The sequence below is a fragment of the Ostrinia nubilalis genome, chromosome 19 (genome assembly GCF_963855985.1).
Source record: "Ostrinia nubilalis chromosome 19, ilOstNubi1.1, whole genome shotgun sequence".
Classification (NCBI taxonomy): Eukaryota; Metazoa; Arthropoda; class Insecta; order Lepidoptera; family Crambidae; genus Ostrinia; species Ostrinia nubilalis.
In genome coordinates, this window is record NC_087106.1 from 14,132,027 (window position 1) to 14,157,920 (window position 25,894).

The window sequence follows — 25,894 nt, forward strand, 5'->3', positions numbered from 1 at the left end:
GTGAAAAAAAATCTTAAAATATAGTGATGAAAAACTTGTATTTATTGTTCAATTAAAAGCAAATACTCACTCATATTGGTCTGTTTCCATATTTAAAGAGTAACATAGTCTAACAATACTCTAAATTTATTCTCATTAAGTGTTAAAATTATTAAAGAAATATTTTTGTAAACGCCTGATTTTTCATTGCACACAATCACTTTGTTCGATTTTGTCGAGCTTGTTTTCATATTCTGTTAACTGTTAGATACATAATCTAACAATACTCTAAATTTATTCTCATTAAGTGTTAAACTTATGAAAGAAATGTTTTTGCAAACGCCTGATTTTTCATTGCACACAATCACTTTGTTCGATTTTGTCGAGCTTGATTTTATATTCTGTTAGCTGTTAGATACATACTAATGCAATTTTATAGGGACTTAGCGGACTACAAAACTGACTCCAATCAACAGATTGCCTAAGCCAATCTACGTTTGTAGCTAAAAACTGGTGCTCATTATAATGACACTACTTCTTCTTGCGACAAACAATGTCAATGAAATTATTGTTTTTTTTTTATAGTTATCTGATAAATAAAATGTGTAACTCAGTACCTACCTAACACAATCATAAATGAAGAAAAAAATACATACAAAATGTATGTATGGTATGTACTAAATTCAACGACAATCTTTTGAGATGATGACAATATGATTTTTTTACTATATCTGTTTTATAGTATTTCTTTATGTTCATAAAGTATTAACTACGTTAGTACTTACCTCTGTTTATCTGAAGAGAGTGTATGCGAAAACAGCTCTAGTATCCTAGCTAAAGAACTAGCGCGATCTTTCATCGTGGTTTTTAATAATGCATACAAATCTCTATTTGACTTGAGGTTTTTCATTTTAATGAGTATTTTTACTGAATTGCACACGATAAACAACTCATAAACCAAAATAAACATCTTTGGTTTACCTGACATTATTTTAGTGTAACGAATTTTACCTAAGTTAATTTTGCTATGCGGAAAAATGAGGCGCTTTTATTTAGTTTTTTGTGATTTTCTCGAAAATAGGGATGAATAAGGGTCTAAAAACTGAGTAATAATATCGCCCACGTTGTCATCTATCATCTCTCATTCATGGTTTGTTAAAGATCGCCCAAGATGTCAACTAAAACACGCAGTTTTCATTAAAAAAAATACCTTTTAAAAATACGTCAAAATAGCCAAGCTAGAAGTTTTTTAGGCACTCATTTTAACACACAGATTAAGATAAAGGTATAAGATAATCCATTAATAAGTAATAACATAAAACCAGTGAACGAAATTGGATAAATTGACAATACAAACAGAAGTCAGAAAATCCATGATTTTGACTTTGTTCACTTTACGGTCGCACCACATAACTATGATAGTAGATCATGACTTGATATTAGTGATATTTGATAGAATGAAGTCTCATCTTTCAATTTATATGCAAATCAATCTTGTTTTAAGTAGTTGCATTTAAAGCACCATGTCCAACACCTTGTATGGGCTCGATCCACCGTGCGCCGGCGGGTATTATATCAGTCGAGTGTCACGCGCGCGCCCGTCAGGACGCTGGCGTGCGTTGTAGTAACTAATTCTATGATCGAAGTATTATTTAAAAATGGACATAAAGAGAAAGAAATATTATTGTGCGGCGTTCGGGTGTTTAAATTCGTAAAGAAATCTACCGGATTTATCTTTTTTTTCGCTTCCCAAAGATGCTGAAAGGTAAGTTGACCATGTAGGTAATCAATAATTCTTAGGATAGTATAGGAACCTAACCTACCATGACTACTGCTCAGAATGCGTTCGTTCGTTTCAACCAAAATAAATGACGTCCACTGCTGGGCAAAGGCCTCTCCCAAGGTTTTCCATAATGAATGCGTACTTACCTACATACGTACCTCATAACAAATAAGTAGATTAATTATTTTTTTACTAGACACTACTAGACAGCAACCCTAACAGCGTAAGAAGAGTTCAGAGGCACGCGATAGAAAGAGACAAAACTTGTAGGTGAATAAAATTGTAGGTACGTAGTGCTGTGCGAGCTGAATTCCACTGTATCGCGTCGTAGCAAGACTCGCATTTATTTAAATCGTCTTGCGGAGTAATCCTTCTGTACCTGTACTATTACTTATTCTGTGGCAAGGTGTTGAAAGGCCCAAGTATGAAAACTTAGGGAACTTCAGTTGAAGAAATCACTCGGACCATTTAAAATTGTGACCCATTAAAAACATGCAGCGTGGATGCGATGGAGCGTGCTATGCTCGGAGTTTCCCTGCGTGATCGAATCAGAAATGAGGAGATCCGTAGGAGAACCAAAGTGACTGACATAGCCCGCAGAATCGGAAGACGTAGTCGATCACGAGCCGGAAGACGTAGCGTAGGCAGGCCTCGCACTAGGTGGACCGACGATCTGGTAAAGGTCGCGGGAGGCACCTGGATGCGAGCGGCGCAGGATCGGTCTTTGTGGAAATCCTTGGGGGAGGCCTTTGTCCAGCAGTGGACGTCGTTCGGCTGAAACGAACGAACGAACTAAAAACATGCAACGCAAAATGCTGAACGTATTTCACAATGCTGCTTAAAGCAATTGTTTGTTCTATTTGCGCTGTGGTCGCGTCCAGCGGAGCGCACAAACAACTATCAATGAGTTTTTATTTAATCTCCAAGCGCTCTGGATTATCCGGAGATTTTTAATTATAGTGAGACGTATCATAATGTATCGTAAGTGACAAAAATTGTAGATTGATACCTAATGAAAAGTCACTTAGAGCAACGTCGAAAAAAAACATGTTTTTACTGAAAAAATCATGGGAAAGTTATTAGACCGTAGACGATGTCTTGTTTTATCTTCTTTACTGAGTTAGTTATCTATGCTCCTTTGGTATAACCTGAAGGTGATTACAAAGTTAAGGCTTTTGTGTATTCTTTTACTTGGTATTTAGTGCCCTCAGTGCAACTCAAGTTCAAGAAAATCTAGATTGAAAATTTACAGTGGAAAAAGTTATTAATTACTTATTCAAAATAGCATATTGATTAATCTGGGGGCACGGCAGTGCCCCCACCAAGTCGAGCAAAAAAGCGGCACGGCCGTACCATCCTTTTCTCGAAGCAATTCAGGCCATTTTCGACTGCCTGTAACTTCGTTGTGGATAAAACTAGAAGGCTGAATTTTCATTAGCTATGCAGGCATTGTAAAGACACGGTATATTTAAAATTTCATTCAATTTGAACCAGTAGTTTAAGAATTATAACGGGTCAAAGTTACTTAATTTTGTCACTCACTGACTCACTGACTCACCGATCATCAAAACTCTAAGGCACTTCTAGCAGACCTAGAAGCTTCAAATTTGGAATATAAGTAGTGTTTGGTGTATGAATCAAGGAAAAACTAAAATATTTGGGGGCACGGTAGTGCAACCGCCAAGTCGAGTAAAATTTTTCAATTTCGGTCCAGTTTTCTAGATACATAACTGCTGTCTACAAAATACAAAAAGAAATGAGATTTGGGGGCACGGTAGTGCAACCGCCAAGTCGAGTAAAATTTTTCAATTTCGGTCCAGTTTTCTAGATACATAACTGCTGTCTACAAAATACAAAAAGAAATGAGATCCCATCAAAAACAATACTTGTCAAAAAAACCAAGTCTCGCAACTCAGTTGTTCTACGGTAAAAAGTTGTGAGATCCATGTAATACCAAGTCCAGGCCAGGAAATCTTTAACGTTTTACATAAATATATTGACTTGGCCATCGCATGAAAACACGTGTAAATTAATTATTTAGTGCGATGGCCAAGTCAATATATTTATGTAAAACGTTAAAGATTTCCTGGCCTGGACTTGGTATTACATGGATCTCACAACTTTTTACCGTAGAACAACTGAGTTGCGAGACTTGGTTTTTTTAACAAGTATTGTTTTTGATGGGATTTGGATATACAGAACTATTTAAGGTCGTCATAATGAGCCTGCATTATTTTAATTAATTTCAACAGGTTTTAACGCGATACGCGGAGAGCCTGCGGTAATTTTTGAAAGTACACAACTACTCTATGAAAAGTAATTTCTACTTCAACAAATATCTACATATTTTCTTGCAATACGAGTAATATTCAAGCTACAAACTCTACATCGGCAAATATGAAAACTATTTCATTTCATTCAAAGTTGCTGGCACAGTAAATTTTTCAGCGTAAGTTATTAGAAAATGTTTCCATTCTGAAGTTCTTATCGTGTTTCAGCCAGGGCGACGCGAACTTAGAAGGCTACAATCTTCTATTGAGTGTACCGTTTATGAATAGCATGCCAGAGGTAAAGGAACACTTTTATGTGTTTACATGAAGAAATTTTAATCATGTAAATGATTTTTGCATTAGTACAAATAGGTACTGCACGACCAAGCTGCATTAACTGTTAACGTCAGAGAATTGAATATGAAAAAAACCGAGGACCTTTGGGGAATCTCTGTCAGTATTATTTGGACAATTATTGACACCATAGCTCCTCACCTTGCATTCATTTTTAACACATGCATTGATCAAGGTTGCTTTCCTAGTTTAATGAAATTAAGTAAAATAATCCCATTGTTTAAGGCTGGTGATAAATGTGACCCCTCTAATTTTCGGCCGATTTCTATTTTACCAGTACTTAGCAAAATTTTTGAGAAAATTATATTTCATCAACTTCTTTCTCATTTTATTTTCCACAAATTACTTCACAATAAACAATTTGGTTTTACCAAAGGTAGAAGTACTACTGACGCTGGAGTAGCACTACTGAAACACGTCTTTGATGCTTGGGAGAGTAAAAAAGACGCTGTTGGTATTTTTTGTGACCTTTCAAAAGCGTTTGATTGTGTAGACCACCAAACCTTACTAAAAAAATTGCGACATTATGGTGTTTCGGATGAGGCACTTGATCTGTTGAACTCGTATCTCACAGGCAGAAAGCAAAAAGTTTGTATTAATGGAACTGAGTCTTCTGGAGCACCTCTTACCATGGGTGTGCCGCAGGGATCGATATTGGGACCTTTGCTATTTCTTATTTATATTAATGACCTTCCCTACTTTGTAAAAGATCTATGTGATATTGTGTTATTTGCTGATGACACATCTCTCATTTTCAAAGTTGATAGAGGTAAAGTAAACCTTGATGATATAAATGACACACTCTCACAGGTTTTGCATTGGTTTACTGTTAACAACTTATTGTTAAATGCAAACAAAACTAAGTGCATTAAATTTACCTTACCTAATGTGAGGCAGGTTCCCACACAATTGATGGTGAAGAATGAACCATTAAATAGCATAAGTTCCACAACATTCTTGGGAATCACTTTAGACTCTAAACTTCAGTGGGGTCCTCATATTGAAACCTTGTCAGCAAGGCTCAGTTCAGCTGCTTTTGCAGTGAGAAAGATAAGGCAATTAACTGACATTGAAACGGCACGGCTAGTTTATTTTAGCTATTTTCATAGTATAATGTCATACGGCATATTGTTGTGGGGCTCAGCTGCGGACATTGAAACTGTGTTCGTTCTGCAGAAGAGAGCAGTGCGGGCTATTTATAACCTTGGACCCCGATTTTCCTTGAGAGAATTCTTTAAGGAGATTAATATACTGACAGTAGCTTCACAGTTCATTTATGAAAACCTTTTATATGTTCGCAAAAATATAGAGCAATTTACTAGAAAGAGTGATTTACACAAGTTCAATACAAGAAACAAAAATAAACTTGCCGTTCCAAATTTCAGACTGCACAAGATTGGTGATTCATTTATGGGGAAATGTATTAAACTTTTCAATAAATTACCACAAACTGTTGTAGAATTGCCCATTCATAAATTTAAAGCACATATCAAAAGCACCTTAATGAAAAAGGGCTACTATAAAGTTGATGATTATATAAAGGATAAAAATGTTTGGAATGTTTAACTACCTAGCTCGCATTAATACTTATGACTATAATTTGTATATTTTAAAGACTGTAAAACCTTGAAAAGGAGGCTGACAATAGTGACTGAGTTTCTTGCGCTGCTTCTTCTCAGCACTGGCCCATTTATTGTCCCGAAGCAGTGGTAGGGTTAATATTGGGACGTGTAAAAGCGCTTTTTTAAAGCCTATTTGCAAAAATAAATGAATTTTATGAATTTTATTTTATTTTAACAGTAAGTAAATATGTAGCTTTATTTGTGAAATCTGAAGTAAAAATTTCTAACAAACACATGTTGTATGTCGTTGGCATATACCTAGCTATATGTATGTACAATGTAAATGACCTCTAAAAATGTTGAGAACCATTTTAGTAGATCTCATGAAATTTTTGACACCAAATTATGAGTGTCGTCGTGCGAAACTGTAAAGCCTGACATAAGCCAAATGGAACAACATACATATTTTTCGCGATAAACTTGTCAAAGTGTCAACCCCAGTTAATGTGGGCGACGCGACCTGCGTCACACAAATCACAATAATGTTATAAAAATATTATGTGGACTAATTAATGGACGGCTTCTGCTACCCTGAGCAGGTCACGTTGTACATAAAAACATAATACGTATGACACGCGGTTTCAATATAATTAGAACATAATTTTCAGAGTCAATCATCATAGCTATTGAGGGTAATGGGCACATTTGGTGTTCAAATGTGAAACACAAAGTTGCATGCCCACAAAATGGCAATGCCAGATTTTGTATGGAAGGTGGCGTCTTTTTTTTTTTCGCGCGGCCATCGATCAAACTATGTTTTTTGATTACAAAATAGTGTAATAAACCAAACTTACTATGGCATGTATACCTCTAAACTCAGTCTGAACTGAGTTACGAGCATTAGAAGTTTGATGATTTTCATACTAGATTTGCTTTTTGCGCGCAAGTTTTGTAAGAAATTGCAACAAAATATTGCGCTATTTTTTTATTGCGCTGATTCTGCTGCATACTGATGTCTGGAGCCTTTAATGGATGGTATTGTTTGTTTACACATACAATGTCACTATTTTGTTGCAATTTCTTACAAAACTTGCGCGCAAAAAGCAAATCTAGTATGCAAAATCATCAAACTTCTAATGCTCGTAACTCAGTTCAGACTGAGTTTAGAGGTATACATGTCGTTGTAAGTTTGGTTTATTACACTATTTTGTAATCAAAAAACAAAGATTGGTCGATGGCCGCGCGAAAAAAAAAAAGACGCCAATTTCCGGCATTGTCTTTTGACTCCACGCAATTAATTATGTTTTAACTAAATGCATTTACGTTTATGATGTAGCCATCTAATAAGTGACGTACAAATACAACACAAATTATTTTTTAAATACAAAGTAATCCGTACAAATAAGTCTACAATAGAATAACCCTGTTCAAGCAACGAATTCTGTCAACACAATTTCGTGTCGACACAAACACGGATCAACAACAAACTTTTCAAAATGTACGCGCAACATCGTGCTGCGAACAACAAAGCTCTCAGATCGCTACGACCAATATCCATGCGAAGCTCTCTAGGTATCGAGCTGAAAAACTGAAAAACACTAAGGCCCAGAACAGACGGTGAAACGCAACTGCGACGAAACTGCAACTTTCTGATGATTCTGATGAATGTAACTGAAACGGAAAGTTTCAAACTGGTCGCGTCATGTGTGGTCTCTCAACGGACGCTATGGCAGAAACTTAGATGCAACTCAAAAGTAACTAGCAGTTGCAGTTTCGTTGCAGTTGCGTTTCACCGTCTGTTCTGGGCCTAAGTTAAATCAATTCCTTTGTACGTCGGACAAAGGTTAATTCTCTATCCGAGTGGTTTTTTCAATGGAGTTAATCCAAGCCGGGACTCACGGCCACATTTGTCTAGGTCGGCAATCTACTGATCTTTTATCCCCGTTTTGTCTGTTTCCCGAAGGATTGATTTCCAGGATGATGCCTCTATTTGCGAAGGGTTACAGGGGCGAGATAGAGGGATGTGTTGAGATCTGAGAAATCACCTCATACTTTTAGGCTTTACTTTTTTGCCAATTGTGTATAGTTCTTAGGTTTTTAGGTAGGTTGGTAAAACCTTGTTATCGCTTTATCTGATATCCCAAAACTCTAAAATTATTTGTTCTTTAGCGCTCAAAGAAATAAGATTGATCTTCCGCTAGTTAAGATTAGATCATATCGTAACCACATCTCGATATGAGAAAGTTAATTTACAACATTGGAGCCATATTGCTTACCAAATAAACAATTAACTTAACAATTATCAAACAATACCTGATAAATTATAATTGCTCATTGCGCCTCCCAATTGATATTTACTACTACATCCAACTTTAATATAATTAAGAACTTTCCCAATAATAATCCGGGGAGCCTTTAATGTAATAGGGCCGGGATTGTCGGGAACGGGAAAACGCGATCGACTGTTATACATTTGAGTGACAGGACGCCAGATTAAACCGAAATGTCATCTGACGTTTAAGGATACTGGCACAATAAAAGCCACTGCTACTGGAGAATCATAAGCAATTAAATGTTATGGCTAAAGTTATACAATGACAGCGGGAGGATGAAAGGAAAAACCGTCCCTGGCGGAGATCGATGCCTCTGTATTAAATAAGCTACAATGACGTACCAGATTAGAAACATTACGAGTCATCAAAGCTTACTTTAAGAGGATTTCTGCCATACAAATTGGTACAAATACATCTGAATCGCGGAAACATGGGTCCACGTAAGAAAGCTACAAACCACAGGCGTACCGGCACTTCATGAACAATGGGGCGTGTTTAGCCAACCCTGACGTATCACATTACCACTGAATGCCACTGAAATCACCCAACACTCATGGATTCATGCACTCCTGGTACACACGGACACTGTGTTTACGCGGAGGGCGACGCGAGGACGCGTTCGGGCGCCAGAGAGGGCGGCCGATCACTGAGCCCGGGCCGCCCGCCCCGCGCCCGCCCGCCCCTAAACAGAAACTCTCAATTATTTTATTGGAGAGTTAATGAGACGCGAGCCATCCAATGGATCGTTGTCTGCTATCCCCATAGATCTAAAAATAACCTGCATGGAGGTTTAGGCGCCGCTTCGTTAGGGTTAGTAATAGGCTTGTTAATAGACCGGTTCGATTCCCGAGGGATTAGCTCGGTAATCAATGGACCACCTTATAGTTGGCACGTTAATCACACTGCGTGATTGGGGGAGCTTATTAGTTTCTTGCGTTTAATACGTTTCTAGGCTGAATTAGAGACCTGTAAATGTAGTAAGACCTTCCACAAGTCACTAATTTAACGTGTTTATTGTGTCCTATTTGTTTGAACAAATTTTTGTTTTAATTCACTGTTACATAATCAATAGAATTAATGCGATTACGTAGTAATCATAATGTTAGAAAGACAGCCAATTGCCAAAAAAATTGTACATTGTACCTCTTAATAACCACGAAATACAATTTTAATCATACCACTGATTTGGATTTATGTACTTAACAATTTCAGGCACGTGCTCTTCGAAGCACAAAACCCAATTTCGGATCGAACAATAAGATTGATTCAAGCTTGCTATATCCTAACCAAACTGAAAATCACGCCGGACTAAAATCCACCGTAATCTAAAATCACCGCGGCATTAATTGAATGTAGCACCTAAGGTACACTAAAATGGGTAACGTAACGTCAAATTTCTGGAATCACGCAATTTCAGGTTCCTGGAATATTCAACGAGCGCCAAATGAAAAACTTCACCATGACCTTTTGTGAAAGGTCTCACTTAAAAGTTCGTAAAGTACTTGGTACCTGACGGTAAGTGATCAAGACTTAAGTGGAGCAAGCTGCCTCAATAAACACACCTAAGTATTCTCTTATTCTTAAAGACTCTCGGTTTATAATACCCATCAAACTAATGAAACAAATTTAATAATGCAATGAGAAAGTTTCAAAGTAATTACTCCGACTGTTCTATAGAATCAGCTTTTTAATAGAAATACAAAGAGATAATTTGCGTTAGAATTGCTGAAAGAATTTGAAATAAATACTAGATCATTATCAAACTAAATAACTTGAATCAGTCTGAACGTAGCCTTCGAATCGGTCTAAAGATCTAACGAACTGGAAGTGATTGAAGAGCGAAATACTAAACAATTCTCAGGAGAAAATTAGAAAAGCTAAATCTATATTCTAATCTTAATTTCAGGATAATTTACAAGTCCTTGAGAGTCGATAACACTAAGTAATGGCTGAAGAAGTGTTGAGGATACTAAATTCGGAAGGTCATTTAATTATGAAAGTTTACAGACAGTAAGTAATACGAGTATAAACTTTTTTTTCATGTAGCAACATTGAAAGTGACAGAGTTGTCCCAACAACAGAAATCAAAGTATTATGTCACTGTATTTTCTTTTTGTTCAAGGTAATTGTCCATTCAATAATATCCGTTATATTACGCGTGTTTTAAATAGTTAAAAAAAACACGCGCAATACGCGCATATATTCCGCTGACCATTCTACGAGTGTACGTAGCAAAAATAAATAATGTCAATGCAATTTAATCCTCTTATATGTAGGTATCATTGACATAATACATATCATTACCGCTTTTACAAATAATTTCGTCAGTGGTCATTATTCGAAATGAATGCGTATTTTTAAGGCTTAATCACATTAATTAACCGAACGCGTCCTGACAGTTTGCACTCCGCTTTTGTTTCGCGGGTTTACATTTGATAATATCGAGAGCTTATTGAATAGTATTCGATTACAGGAAAAACATATTCGAATACATAGGTATTTTAGGGCTAATAAGGACTAATAATAATTTGTTGGCCGTTTGGTGTAGTGGTTCAGAACGGACTACTATCCCGAGAGGTCCCGGGTTCGATTACCCGGCCGGGCAGAAATTGAAATGATGAATTTTAATTTCTGTGACGGGTCTGGGTGTTACTATGTATAATATGTATGTATATAAAAAAAAAGTATATAAGTAGTATATCCGTTAAGCTAGCACCCATAACACAAGCATTAAGTTGCTTACTTTGGAGCTAGCTGGCGCAGTGTGAAATTGTCCAAACATTAAAAAAAAAAAAAAATAGCGAAGGGATGATGCATAAGGAGAAACTGACTGACTGACTGACATATCAACGCACAGCCTAAACGGCTAAACGTAGGCACTTGAAATTTGGAACTGGAAATTCCCACGGGAACGGGAATTAGCGGGAAAATCCTTTTGTATGAAACATCTTAACCGCTTAAGTTAGACGCTTAAAATTTGGCATGCAGGTACCTTAGTAAACTTAAAGCTTAGTTACAACAGGATATTGTATAATTCCCACGGGAACGGGCGGGAAAAAACATTTGTATGAAAAAATCTAAACCGCGTAAGATAGATGAAGGGGGTAAAACGGGATCCACGCGTAGGTACGAAGTCGTGGGCGGCCGCTAGTACATACATAAACTACAAATATTACACACTCGTAAGTATACAAACGATGGCGCATCCTGGGTAACACTATGGCATATTATGTGATGGAAAGAAAGATTTTGTAACTAAAATATTGTATAGTCAGATGTGAGAAAGCATATCTGCTTACACAATATAAACAAATACACCATACCGAACCATACCATATCATCGTAGGTTTTTACCAATATGTACAGACGAACGGCACATCAAAGTAAAGACTGTGGGCTCTTGTGCAATTGTAATAAGAGCGAATTTGCAACAAAATGGGTAGCCTTATGTGCTGTCGTGTGTACATAACAAAACAACAAAATCATTGCGAACTATTATTACCTCTTCACTTCTTATGATTTAACTAGGCATTAATACCTTTTTAATAATTACCCGAATTACTGAGCGTCTGCACATAATCCGACGAGTACCTGTATGATTGAAGTTTTCGCAAATCCGTCGGGAATCGAGCAAACACTATCGAGCGCTCGTTAAAACTCGGGCGGTGGTAACGATCGCTCGCAACTCATGCCCGCTAATTATGACGCGGTGGGATTACGCTCGTTGACAGGCCGCGGTCAATTTTATGACTACATCACAATTGTATGTATGGTTATAAAAGCACCCAATATTAATGAAGCTACATAACTACAAATATAAAGCTACTCATATTTCAAAACGTTCGCAATAAGCAGGTTAATTAAAAAGAAATCGCGTGATGATTGATGCTTGCATATTGCATACATGTCGTTTGCAGTTGCAGGGCATTTAACATGTCCCAAATATAGCTTGCGCGCCCTATTACCATTTCCGGACAACATAAGTATTATCAGCTGGTGCTGAGAAGAAATGGCGAAAGAAACACACCTATACTGTCCGATTACAAACTGTGCCGTTGCTATCATTAGTTGGACTTGGACATCATTATACAGTGCACTTATGTTATATCATTAAATCGTTCCATGTCTACTGAATTTCACAATACAGCATGGAGCTTACGCCGTCGTCAGCGAGACGTAGGTAAAGCCTTTACCAAAACTATTAAATCTCCAACTGCTGATAACTTTCCATTGCTCTACAAAGTTTTAAAGTCATATAATACGTATTGACATAAGTTAGATTTTTGTTTGCCCCAGTTCTAGTGCGATCGTTAGCCCGTGAGGACCCGTTTGCTCGTCTTCACTCGAGCACGTGTCCTTTTGACACCGGCCCTTCAACAAACATGGCCACCGCCACTTCAACGGGGTCTCTACAAACTAAGTTGTAGTGATCCGCGCTCCAGCGGGGCTACTCTGAAAAACGTTATAAGAAGTTTCGAATGTTGCCATCCCTGTCATGCAAAGCGAGATGCAGCATGAGCGATGGTGACAGATAGAACCGAAACTACATAAGCGGGGTTTTGGAATAGGCCCCGCAGACTACAGGACTACGAGCCAGCGGTCGCGGTCTTGAATTTTGGAAGAGCAGATATTTTTATTAAGTGAGCACTCGAAAATCTGTATACGAATACGAATCGTGTAAATTAATTAAGTATATGACCGCAGTCTGGTGGTTTCTGTACTGGACTGCAAGGCCAGCTGAGGTTTTGAATTTGAATTCCGTTGGAGGTGTTTAACCCTCCCATAGAGGAGGGTGGAATTCCCTCACCCTGCGCACTTCCTAGGCGCTATCACTCACTCCTACCTACCACTGACTGGGTACTACTAACTACTAGTGAATGAAACACTGTCTTGAGGTCAACTGAATTCAATGCTTTATTGGATCCCGGTTATATTTAAAGGCCGGGCAAAAAATCTGGACACCGCGGGCTAATATTTTGCACATAAAATACAAGTGTCATCTATTGGTAAAACTATGTAAACTTAAACACAAACATAGCATGTGGTGCCATCTAGTGATAGGACAATGAACGAACTTTACACTAACTCTAACATAATCGCCCACCAAGGACGAGCTAAGCTTCGTCCTTAACTACATCGCCCACCATGACAATCGCCCATTATGAACACTTAAAATATTAAAGAAAGAAGGCATAATATTTTTGAAACATAACCCAGACCATAATTATTTTATATTACTTCAATCAGTCTGCCTTCTAACCTTACTACTATCCTTATTATCTAACCTTAGCCCTAAAATCAGTTCTGTTTGTTGACTTTGTACAATTTCCAGATAAAATCCACCCAAACAATGTCTCTTGTGTAACAGGGGTACCGCTTGGACCTTTCCTAACTCCCTCTAGCAAGACCTGACTAAACACATCTACTCCCAATAACAAATCGATACGATTTGGCGTGTGATAGTCAGGATCTGCCAACGGCAAATTCATACTTTCAGCCCATTGCACAGGTTTTATTTTATGGGATGGTAATAGAGAAGTTATTGACTTTAAAACATAAGCTCTCACCCCTAAATTCTCCCCTGGATGAATCTTTGAACTAATATTCAAGTCAACAACAGCCTCGGATACTAAACTATCCCCACCTACTCCTGACAAGCGCTCTTTAATTGGAGTCTTTTTCAACCCAAGTCTTCGTACTGTTTCTTCAGTTACGAAAGACGACTCCGAGGCCTGATCAAGTAATGCTCTAATCTCTATACTCTCCTTCTTGGTCGACATAGCTTTGACTACCGCAGTTGGCAGTAAAACTTGATTATTATTTCCTGTCGACAAACAAGACCCAGAACTTTTAACTTCCTCACTTGCATTTCTATTTCCTACACCTCTATGTACATTACCTCGAGGGTGTAATAAATAATGATGTCTGCGTTTGCAGATTCGGCATTTAGTTACATATTTACAGAATTTGGCAGAATGATTGAGTCCTAAACAATTAAAACATACATTGTTATTTAAAACAAATTCCCGACGAGACTCCACCGCCTCCCTTGCAAATTCTTTGCAATAACTAAGCTTATGCCCTCCTTCCGTACAAAACGGACATTGCACATTCTTTACAATATGCATAGACTTAGTAGTTCTATTATGTACATTATTTACATTTATCGAAGTGGATTTTGAATCTAGAAACTCCAATGCCCTGTAACGGTTAGTTAGAAAGTCTTTAAAATGATCATAAGTAGGCAGTTCATCCGATGTATGAGTTTCCGAAATCATGAACTCCCACTGACGTCTAGATTCAGTATCCAACTTCGATGTCAAAATATGAACAAGAACTACATCCCAACTATCTACATTTACACCAATATTCATCAAATTAGCCAAACAATCATTAGTTGTGTCAATTAATTCCTTCAGCGCATGTGCTGACTCCTTTACAATATTTTTCTGGCTAAAGAACCGATTCAATGTTTGCGGGCAAATGAATTTCTTATTATTAAAACGTTCCTCTAACAAATGCCAACACCTATCATAATTACATTCAGCTATAGATATGTGCTTCACAAGTTGTTCTGCTTCTCCTGTAAGGTAGCTCTTTAGATAATGGAACTTCTGTACCTTTGTCAAATTATCATTGAAATGCACCAAAGAACGAAATAAATCGCAAAATGTGGGCCATTCCGAATATTTCCCCGAAAATGATGGAATAATAATTTTGGGCAATTCAAGTTGACTACTTTTCCCCTGAACAACTTGCGGAGTACTATCTGAATCGATGTTGGAAGTCAACTTCAACAAACAGGTTTTTAGATCACATTTGAACCAAGAGTACAATTCCTCTACTTGATCACATAAGTCCTCTTTAACATACAAGGAATCAGCTAGTTCCTCAGGACATGCACTACGCATTAACTCTTTGTGTCCTGAAGAAAACTCTACCCACAGCTGTTCCAACAGTTCCAATTTACCTTCTACATACTGTTTAGTTATTTGACTTTCCGAAAGTTTGTTGAAATTAACTTTATTTTTGTTAAAACGTTTAAAAATATCGTATTGAAATCTAATAATATTTTCCATCTCTATTTTACATTCTTTACGTTTCGCCATTTTATGAATTTGACAAAACAGAATAAACAAAATACAAAACCTGTCACCGAAAAATCAAAAATTTAAAAGTCTTCTAAAAAGTAAATCGACTGTCATTAATTCAAACCCGCACTGACACTTGTGACACACTGACAGTGTACTGCTGCTGTGGGGCACCTCAGAGGTCCAGAGGAGGGCCTCAGACGGCGCTGGGCTTAGCCGGCGTATACGTCAGGAACCGGTGCCATTTGAGGACAGAGGAGGGTCCAAGGGCAGCTCTCAGAGGCTGCAGGAGGTGAAGGTCTACTTCATCTAAGAGGTCCTGAGGAGGATCTCGACGGCGCTTGGCTTGGTCAGCGCACGTCAGGTTGAGGACGGAGTGACGTCCGCGGAGCAGCCCTCCTACCAGAGGTTGCAGGAGGTTCGGCAAGGATCGGCAGACGCGAAACTTCAAACTTCGGCAAGTTTCGTATGAATTCGGAAATGTCACCGTGAGTAACTTCTTTTTGATTGACTGTCAGTGTATAATTTGGTGTCAGTGCGGTTTTGAATTTTGACAGTCGATTTACTTTTTAGAAGACTTTTAAATTTTTGATTTTTCGGTGACAGTTTTGTATTTTGTTTATTCTGTTTTGTCAAATTCATAAAATGGCGAAACGTAAAGAATGTAAGATTGAAATGGAAAATATTATGAGATTTCAGCATGATATTTTTAAGCGTTTGAACAAACATAAAGTTAATTTCAACAAACTTTCGGAAAGTCAAATAACTAAACAGTATGTAGAAGGTAAATTGGAACTGTTGGAACAGCTGTGGGTAGAGTTTTCTTCAGGACACAAAGAGTTGATGCGTAGTGCATGTCCTGAGGAACTAGCTGATTCCTTGTATGTTAAAGAGGACTTATGTGATCAAGTAGAGGAATTGTACACTTGGTTCAAATGTGATCTCAAAACTTGTTTGTTGAAGTTGACTTCCAACATCGATCAAGATAGTACTCCGCAAGTTGTTCAGGGGAAAGGTAGTCAATTAGAATTGCCCAAAATCATTATTCCATCATTTTCGGGGAAATATTTGGAATGGCCCACATTTTGCGATTTATTTAGGTCTTTGGTGCATTTCAATGAGAATTTGACAAAGGTACAGAAGTTCCATTATCTAAAGAGCTACCTTACAGGAGAAGCAGAACAACTTGTGAAGCACATATCTATAGCGGAATGTAATTATGATAGGTGTTGGCAATTATTAGAGGAGCGTTTTAATAATAAGAAATTCATTTGCCAGCAAGCATTAAATCGGTTCTTTAGTCAGAAAAATATTGTAAAGGAGTCGGCACATGCGCTGAGGGAATTAATTGACACAACTAATGATTGCTTGGCTACTTTGATGAATCTTGATGTAAATGTAGATATTTGGGATGTAGTTCTTGTTCATGTTTTGACATCGAAGTTGGATACTGAATCTAGACGTCAGTGGGAGTTCATGATTTCGGAAACTAATACATCAGATGAACTGCCTACTTATGATCATTTTAAAGATTTTCTAACGAATCGTTACAGGGCATTGGAGTTTTTAGATTCAAAATCCACTTCGGTAAATGTAAATAATGTACATAATAGAACTACTAAGTCTATGCATATTGTAAAAAATGTGCAATGTCCGTTTTGTACGGAAGGAGGGCATAAGCTTAGTTATTGCAAAGAATTTGCAAGGGAGGCGGTGGAGTCTCGTCGGGATTTTGTTTTAAATAACAATGTTTGTTTTAATTGTTTAGGACTCAATCATTCTGCCAAATTCTGTAAATATGTAACTAAATGCCGAATCTGCAAACGCAGACATCATTATCTTTTGCACCCTCGAGGTAATGTCCATAGAGGTGTAGGAAATAGAAATTCTGGGTCTTGTTTGTCGACAGGAAATAATAATCAAGTTTTACTGCCGACTGCGGTAGTTAAAACTATGTCGACCAAGAAGGAAAGCATAGAGATTAGAACATTACTTGATCAGGCCTCGGAGTCGTCTTTCGTAACTGAAGAAACAGTACGAAGACTTGGGTTGAAAAAGACTCCAATCAAAGAGCGCTTGTCAGGAATAGGTGGGGATAGTTTAATATCCGAGGCTTTTGTTGACTTGGAGATTAGTTCAAGGATTCATCCAGGGGCGAATTTAGGGGTGAGAGCTTATGTCTTAAAGTCAATAACTTCTCTATTACCATCCCGTAAAATAGAACCTGTGCAATGGGCTAAGAGTATGAATTTGCCGTTGGCAGATCCTGGCTATCACACGCCAAATCGTATCGATTTGTTATTGGGAGTAGATGTGTTTAGTCAAGTCTTGCTAGAGGGAGTTAGGAAAGGTCCAAGCGGTACCCCTGTTGCACAAGAGACATTGTTTGGGTGGATTTTATCGGGAAATTGTACAAAGTCAACAAACAGAAATTTTAGGGCTAAGGTTAGATATAAGGATAGTAGTAAGGTAAGAAGGCAGACTGATTGAAGTAATATAAAATGTTTAAAATGTCAGGGTTATCTTTCAAAATTATTATGCCTTCTTTCTTGAGTTTTTAAGTGTTCATAATGGGCGATTGTCATGGTGGGCGATGTAGTGAAGGACGAAGCTTAGCTCGTCCTTGGTGGGCGATTATGTTAGAGTTAGTGTAAAGTTCGTTCATTGTCCTATCACTAGATGGCACCACATGCTATGTTTGTGTTTAAGTTTACATAGTTTTACCAATAGATGACACTTGTATTTTATGTGCAAAATATTAGCCCGCGGTGTCCAGATTTTTTGCCCGGCCTTTAAATATAACCGGGATCCAATAAAGCATTGAATTCAGTTGACCTCAAGACAGTGTTTCATTCACTAGTAGTTAGTAGTACCCAGTCAGTGGTAGGTAGGAGTGAGTGATAGCGCCTAGGAAGTACGCAGGGTGAGGGAATTCCACCCTCCTCTATGGGAGGGTTAAACATGTTTAAATACAAAACCTGTCACCGAAAAATCAAAAATTTTAAAGTCTTCTAAAAAGTAAATCGACTGTCAAAATTAAAACCCGCACTGACACTGACAGTCAATCAAAAAGTTACTCACAGTGACATTTCTCACGAATTATGCCGAAGTTTGAAGTCTCGCTTCTGCCAATCCTTGCCGAACCTCCTGCAACCTCTGGTATGAGGGCTGCTCCGCGGACGTCACTCCGTCCTCAACCTGACATGCGCCGACCAAGCCAAGCGCCGTCGAGATCCTCCTCAGGATCTCTTAGGTGCAGTAGACCTTCACCTCCTGCAGCCTCTGAGGACTGCCCTTGGACCCTCTTCCGTCATCCAATGGCACCGGTTCCTGACATACGCCGGCTAAGCTCAGCGCCGTCTGAGGCCCTCCTCTGGACCTCTGAGGTGCCCCACAGCAGCAGTCCACTGCTCGCGTGGAGGAGGAATCCACTCCTTAGGATGCTAGTACCTCCTCACAGCATCCGGCTCGAAGGACCATGTTTAACCCTCCCATAGAGGAGACAAACAAGACCCAGAACTTTTATTTCCTACACCTCTATGGACATTACCTCGAGGGTGCAAAAGATAATGATGTCTGCGTTTGCAGATTCGGCATTTAGTTACATATTTACAGAATTTGGCAGAATGATTGAGTCCTAAACAATTAAAACATACATTGTTATTTAAAACAAATTCCCGACGAGACTCCACCGCCTCCCTTGCAAATTCTTTGCAAAACCTAAGTTTATGCCCTCCTTCCGTACAAAACGGACATTGCACATTTTTTACAATATGCATAGACTTAGTAGTTCTATTATGTACATTATTTACATTTACCGAAGTGGATTTTGAATCTAAAAACTCCAATGCCCTGTAACGATTAGTTAGAAAGTCTTTAAAATGATCATAAGTAGGCAGTTCATCCGATGTATGAGTTTCCGAAATCATGAACTCCCACTGACGTCTAGATTCAGTATCCAACTTCGATGTCAAAACATGAACAAGAACTACATCCCAACTATCTACATTTACACAAATATTCATCAAATTAGCCAAACAATCATTAGTTGTGTCAATTAATTCCTTCAGCGCATGTGCTGACTCCTTTACAATATTTTTCTGGCTAAAGAACCGATTTAATTTTTGCTGGCAAATGAATTTCTTATTATTAAAACGCTCCTCTAATAATTGCCAACACCTATCATAATTACATTCCGCTATAGATATGTGCTTCACAAGTTGTTCTGCTTCTCCTGTAAGGTAGCTCTTTAGATAATGGAACTTCTGTACCTTTGTCAAATGCTCATTGAAATGCACCAAAGAACTATATAAATCGCAAAATGTGGGCCATTCCGAATATTTCCCCGAAAATGATGGAATAATAATTTTGGGCAATTCAAGTTGACTAATTTTCCCCTGAACAACTTGCGGAGTACTATCTGAATCGATGTTGGAAGTCAACTTCAACAAACAAGTTTTGAGATCACATTTGAACCAAGTGTACAATTCCTCTACTTGATCACATAAGTCCTCTTTAACATACAAGGAATCAGCTAGTTCCTCAGGACATGCACTACGCATCAACTCTTTGTGTCCTGAAGAAAACTCTACCCACAGCTGTTCCAACAGTTCCAATTTACCTTCTACATACTGTTTAGTTATTTGACTTTCCGAAAGTTTGTTGAAATTAACTTTATGTTTGTTCAAACGCTTAAAAATATCATGCTGAAATCTCATAATATTTTCCATTTCAATCTTTCATTCTTTACGTTTCGCCATTTTATGAATTTGACAAAACAGAATAAACAAAATACAAAACTGTCACCGAAATATCAAAAATTTAAAAGTCTTCTAAAAAGTAAATCGACTGTCAAAATTCAAAACCGCACTGACACCAAATTATACACTGACAGTCAATCAAAAAGAAGTTACTCACGGTGACATTTCCGAATTCATACGAAACTTGCCGAAGTTTGAAGTTTCGCGTCTGCCGATCCTTGCCGAACCTCCTGCAACCTCTGGTAGGAGGGCTGCTCCGCGGACGTCACTCCGTCCTCAACCTGACGTGCGCTGACCAAGCCAAGCGCCGTCGAGATCCTCCTCAGGACCTCTTAGATGAAGTAGACCTTCACCTCCTGCAGCCTCTGAGAGCTGCCCTTGGACCCTCCTCTGTCCTCAAATGGCACCGGTTCCTGACGTATACGCCGGCTAAGCCCAGCGCCGTCTGAGGCCCTCCTCTGGACCTCTGAGGTGCCCCACAGCAGCAGTCCACTGCTCGTGTGGAGGAGGAATCCACTCCTTAGGATGCTAGTACCTCCTCACAGCATCCGGCTCGAAGGACCATGTTTAACCCTCCCATAGAGGAGGGTGGAATTCCCTCACCCTGCGTACTTCCTAGGCGCTATCACTCACTCCTACCTACCACTGACTGGGTACTACTAACTACTAGTGAATGAAACACTGTCTTGAGGTCAACTGAATTCAATGCTTTATTGGATCCCGGTTATATTTAAAGGCCGGGCAAAAAATCTGGACACCGCGGGCTAATATTTTGCACATAAAATACAAGTGTCATCTAGTGGTACAAATATGTAAACTAAACACAAACATAGCATGTGGCGCCATCTAGTAATAGAACAATGAACGAACTTTAAACTAACTCTAACATAATCGCCCACCAAGGACGAGCTAAGCTTCGTCCTTAACTACAGTGAGCGCCTAGGAAGTGCGCAGGGCAGGGTGAGGGAATTCCACCCTCCTCTATGGGAGGGTTAAACATGTTAGGATGATTATGAGACGCTTTAATCAAGTAAGTTAGTTAACCCTGAATCGTGGACTTTTATAATATTAAGTAAATTAAAAACCCTTGCTAGTTACACTAGTTCTTATTAAGACAAGGCACTTAATAGAGCTTTTTAAGGCATCTCTATTGCCGCATCTACGGATCAACCAGTCGTTCAGTCGTAATAGTCTCGACACAAGTATGAATTCAACAAATCTCCTAGATTACACGACTGCCCTCCCTCATTACGCGTCGTTTGCGTGCGTCCCGCGTACGACACGCGTCGCGGCGTACGTAAAGCGTACGATGTTTTACGACGGACGCGTTCCGTTTATCTTGACGATACAAAGCACTTTAATTGATTAAAACGAATCGGGAGGGATTTGTTGGCGTTGGAGTTCATGATTTATGTGCAAATGAGCTAAAGGTCATGGTACGTGATACCGCACTAATGTTAATTGACTTTTCTGATCTAGGTCACATGAACTTTTATCATGAAACGGTTCTAGACATGATGATTAAGAGCGCTTCCACATTTGGGCGACTTAAGCAGCGCGACAATCGCGCGACGCCCTGCTGATAGTGTGAAAGCGGTCTTAAACTGAAACCTCTGATTGAACCTTATTATCGTAAGTTTGAAGTTGGTTTTGAGAGTAGATTTGAGTGCCGTTTTGTCGTACGGGCCTTAGAAATAAGTAATGAACTTTCGTACTTCAGCTTGCCTATTTGCTAAATAATTGTCATTGGAGTACGTTTGACCAGTAGGTCTAAGAAAACGACGATGATAATATTTGATTTGATACGACGCAGAAAAATTGTATTGTGTTACAGACAAAAGCGAGCTGCGAAGTACGTAAAAACAATTGACAGCTTTTTTTCCTTTTTTTCTTTTTTTTATAAAAATTATCGAATCAGCCAGTATGCTGAGCATGGAGGTATTAAACATACCCCCCCACTTGAAATCACTTAGGGATTTCAAAAAAAAGTAAATTAAATCTCTTCAAGAGGAAAAGAAGAAATAATAAAACACTGCACGCATTCTTACAGGGACAGTGAAAATTAAATTATATTGCACTCTAGCAACGATTTAAAAGTCGCAAGGATAAGCACCTGCATTAAAACAAAATGAACGAATTAATTAGTTAAGAAACAAAAATAAAACTTCCCTAGAACTATATACATAATACACCTCAAAGCGGGAAAAAAACCTTTGAGTTTCGTTAAGATACCGTTTCGCTCCTATGAAATTTCTACCGCAGTCACTGATTATGAGCCTGCACAGTCCACGGCGTGAAGCAACCTATCAAGGGCTGCTATAAAAGCTGGAGTCGACAAGTCAGTAACAACCTCCAAATGAACAGCCTTAACTGCCAAGCAGACCATAATGCAAACGTAAGCCTTATAAGTGCGAGCGTTACGTCTAGTGCTTTCTTTGACAGTGAAAGGTCCGGCGAAATCTATTCCAATATTTTGAAAACAACGAGCTGGTTGTACTCTCGGGCCTAGAAGGTCTCCCATTAAGGGGTGTGCTGGTAATTGCTTGACCTTGAAGCATTGTGACACATTTCGCAAGTCTGGATCTTATCATGTTGCGAATACCAAGAATCCAGTATTTTCTTTGTTCCAATTCTGAAGGACACGCGGCCCACAGTGTAAGTATACCCGGTGGTAGTGATCAATAATTAGCTTCGACAAATGACAGTGCTTCGGAAGCAGAAATGGGTGAATCGCTGTTAATGGAAGCTGCGCATTACGCAAACGCCCCCCCACACGCAGTAATCCAGCTTCATCAATGAATGGACTGAGCTTGAGCAGCGATTTGTTACATCTGGAACTGGAGTTGGTAGCGAAAGAGTCCAGAACTTCAGAAAAATGGCGTCTCTGTTCATTATGAATAAGAACAACCAGTGAGTTCTCAAGTTCCGTGATAGTCAAATCCGTGTTATGTTCACGGTCGTCCCTTTTCTTTTTCAAGTTGCCGATGAACCGAAGGCACCATGCTACAACTCGCTGAGAATGTAAAAAAGATGAAGATCTTTCCACAAGCTCGCTAATCGCATCAACATTAGTTTCCTTTGACGCAGTTAAGGTATGAGAAGCCGCCGGTTTCAATTCGGGTACAATATCTGGAGGGCTGATATCCGTTTGCACGGGCCACAACGATTTCTCAGTCACAAGCCAAGCAGGACCATGCCACCAAACTTGGTGAGAAACAAGCTGGGAACAGCGAAATCCACGGCTGCATAAATCCGCAGGGTTATCATGCGTTGCTAGGTACGTGCTTCCAGTTATCAACACTGAGATCATCCGTAATTTTTACGACTCTGTGAGCAACGAACATTTTCAATTTGTGTGGTGCTGTATTCAACCATGTAGTTGAGTGAACTACTTGCCGAGGTATACTGATACTAGATAAATTTGTCAGTTTTCGTACGAAATCTTGCCATTTCTGTAACATTTCAGTAGAAACTGGTTCGTCCCAGTCCAGTTGTAGACGCCACAGTTCTTGTATAAACATCTTGGCCAATAATACCACTGGCGTTAGCCATCCGAGTGGATCATAAATTCTTGCCACACTCCAGAGAACAATCCGCTTGGTACAAGCCGGGTTCATTTCTAAATGAGTGTAAGTAAACTTGTCATTGAGTGGGTCCCACTGAATGCCCAGAATTTTGAGTGTACATTGATTTTCTTTATCACAAAACGCTTTAGGTGTTTGACGATGATCAGCTGGAAGATGTGAAAGAAAATCAAGAGAATTACTGCTCCATTTACGTAGCTCAAATTTTCCACAATCGAGTAAGTTTATTAGCTCGTCTTTTATTTCTAAGGCAACGTCCACCGACGGAGCTGTCACCACGATATCATCCATAAAGGTGTCTTTGAGCAATGCAGTTGCTGCACGAGGCCATTGCTCACCATGATCCTGAGCCAACTGATGAAGTGTACGAATAGCCAAATAAGGTGAGCTACTCACACCGTAAGTCACAGTGTTTAATTCAAATTCACTCACAGTCTCTTCCGGTGAGTCTCTCCAGAATATATGTTGATATTGTCTGTCCTCGGGACGCAGATCAATATTTCTGTACATCTTAGATATGTCAGCTGTAAAAACTATACCATCCAGCCGAAGTGCTGTGATAATATCAACAATGTCATTCTGTAGTTTCGGTCCAGTATAAACAATATCATTTAATGATTTTCCATTTCCAGTCTTCGCGCTAGCATCAAAGACTACACGGAGTTTTGTGCTGCTGCTCTCCGGGCGAATTACACAATGATGTGGTATGATGTTTCCATTGGCACCTGAAGGTGAATCCACTAAAGTCATGTGTCCCAAATCAGAATACTCTTGCATGAACTGAACATAGTCAGCTTTCAACTGTTGGTGACGAATAAGTCGCTTTTCCAAATTATGCAAGCGAGACATAGACATTTGATGCGAATCACCCAATTCTTCAAGTGGATCCTTAAGCATTATAGGCACCACATAACGACCATCTGAGTTTCGCCTTACAAGATCAGAAAACATGTTTTCACACTTCACGTCTTCTGGGTTAACAATCTTTACTACAGGAGGTTCTTCAACTTCCCAGAAACGCTTGACTACATTGTCTAGGGCAAGTGTAGAAGCGAAGAGAGAGGTGGTTGAAGTTGGTGGTCGACAAGAAAGATCCAATTTTCCACTGATCACCCATCCGAACACGCTGTGAAGAGCTACTGGCAAGTCAGAGCCAAAAAACAAACGTTGGCCATTATAGATGTTATCAAATAACTCTGCTCCAAGCAACAGATCAATTTTTGCAGGTCTATCAAACTGATTATCAGCTAACACCAAGTGTCTAAAAGAATCTCGAACGTGTGAAGGTACTTGCGCTGTTGGCATTTTATTTGTAATGGTATCCATTACGATTGGTGAGATTTCAAACCGAGGTTCTTCAGATAAACAGGGGTGGATAACGCATGACGTCACACCTTTCACCTGGTGTACAGTATTTTGTCCTAGTCCAGCAACTGTAATCCTACAGCGCCGCAATGGCAAGCCAAGCCGCTGAGCGCACGAAGAAGTCATGAAACAATCTTGGGCTCCACTATCGATAAGGGCTCGAACCTTAATCACACCGCTGGGACCACGAGCTTGAACAACACATGTGCCTAAAATCACTTGCGATTGGCCATGAGTTACATGGGCACTAGCATTCACTGCATTCACTGAAGTGTCAGTGTTAGGTAACTGCTTGACAGTCAAAGAGGTACTGGGGCAAGCAGTCACATCCTCATGAAGTAGTGTGTGATGACGTTGCTTGCATTTTGAACAATTTGATTTAGAAAAACAATTATCTACCTGATGGTTCAGGCGTAAACAATTGCTGCAAAGGTTTTTTCTTTTAATAAAACTTAATTTATCAATGGTTGACATTCCATGAAAAACTGGACATTTGTAAATAGAATGATGAGAATAACCACAACATGAACAGTCAGGGAATTTATTTGATGCTGAATACACCCCTGTGTTCAAGTCCGGTTCGGAATTACAATCCTCCCCGTGATCATCAGAAGTCAAATACGGCCCTGTGCATGAGTTCGACCCTGTCTCTGAACACAATCCCGACTCAATAGGAAAAGAAGATTTTTGATTATAATTTGTTTTAGGTTTTGCACCCTGGCCCTGCTTAGAATTTGAGTTTTGAAAATTGTTTGTTTTGGTAGAACGACCGCAGGCTTCTAAAATTTTGATGTAATTTAACAAAAAAGTTTT

General features: G+C 39.0%; 1 protein-coding gene and 1 long non-coding RNA gene across 2 annotated transcripts in view; both read right to left on the reverse strand.

The window, feature by feature from the left end:
• LOC135081238 (uncharacterized) overlaps positions 1-8,894 on the reverse strand; it is a 32,712-nt gene extending 23,818 nt beyond the window's left edge. The window contains exon 1 of the long non-coding RNA XR_010259154.1: positions 8,804-8,894. This is a non-coding gene — a long non-coding RNA (uncharacterized LOC135081238). The remainder of the gene's footprint in view (positions 1-8,803) is intronic.
• The window catches only part of LOC135080989 (neurobeachin-like), a 737,070-nt gene that overhangs the window by 596,417 nt on the left and 114,759 nt on the right, over positions 1-25,894 (reverse strand). The window lies entirely within an intron of this gene.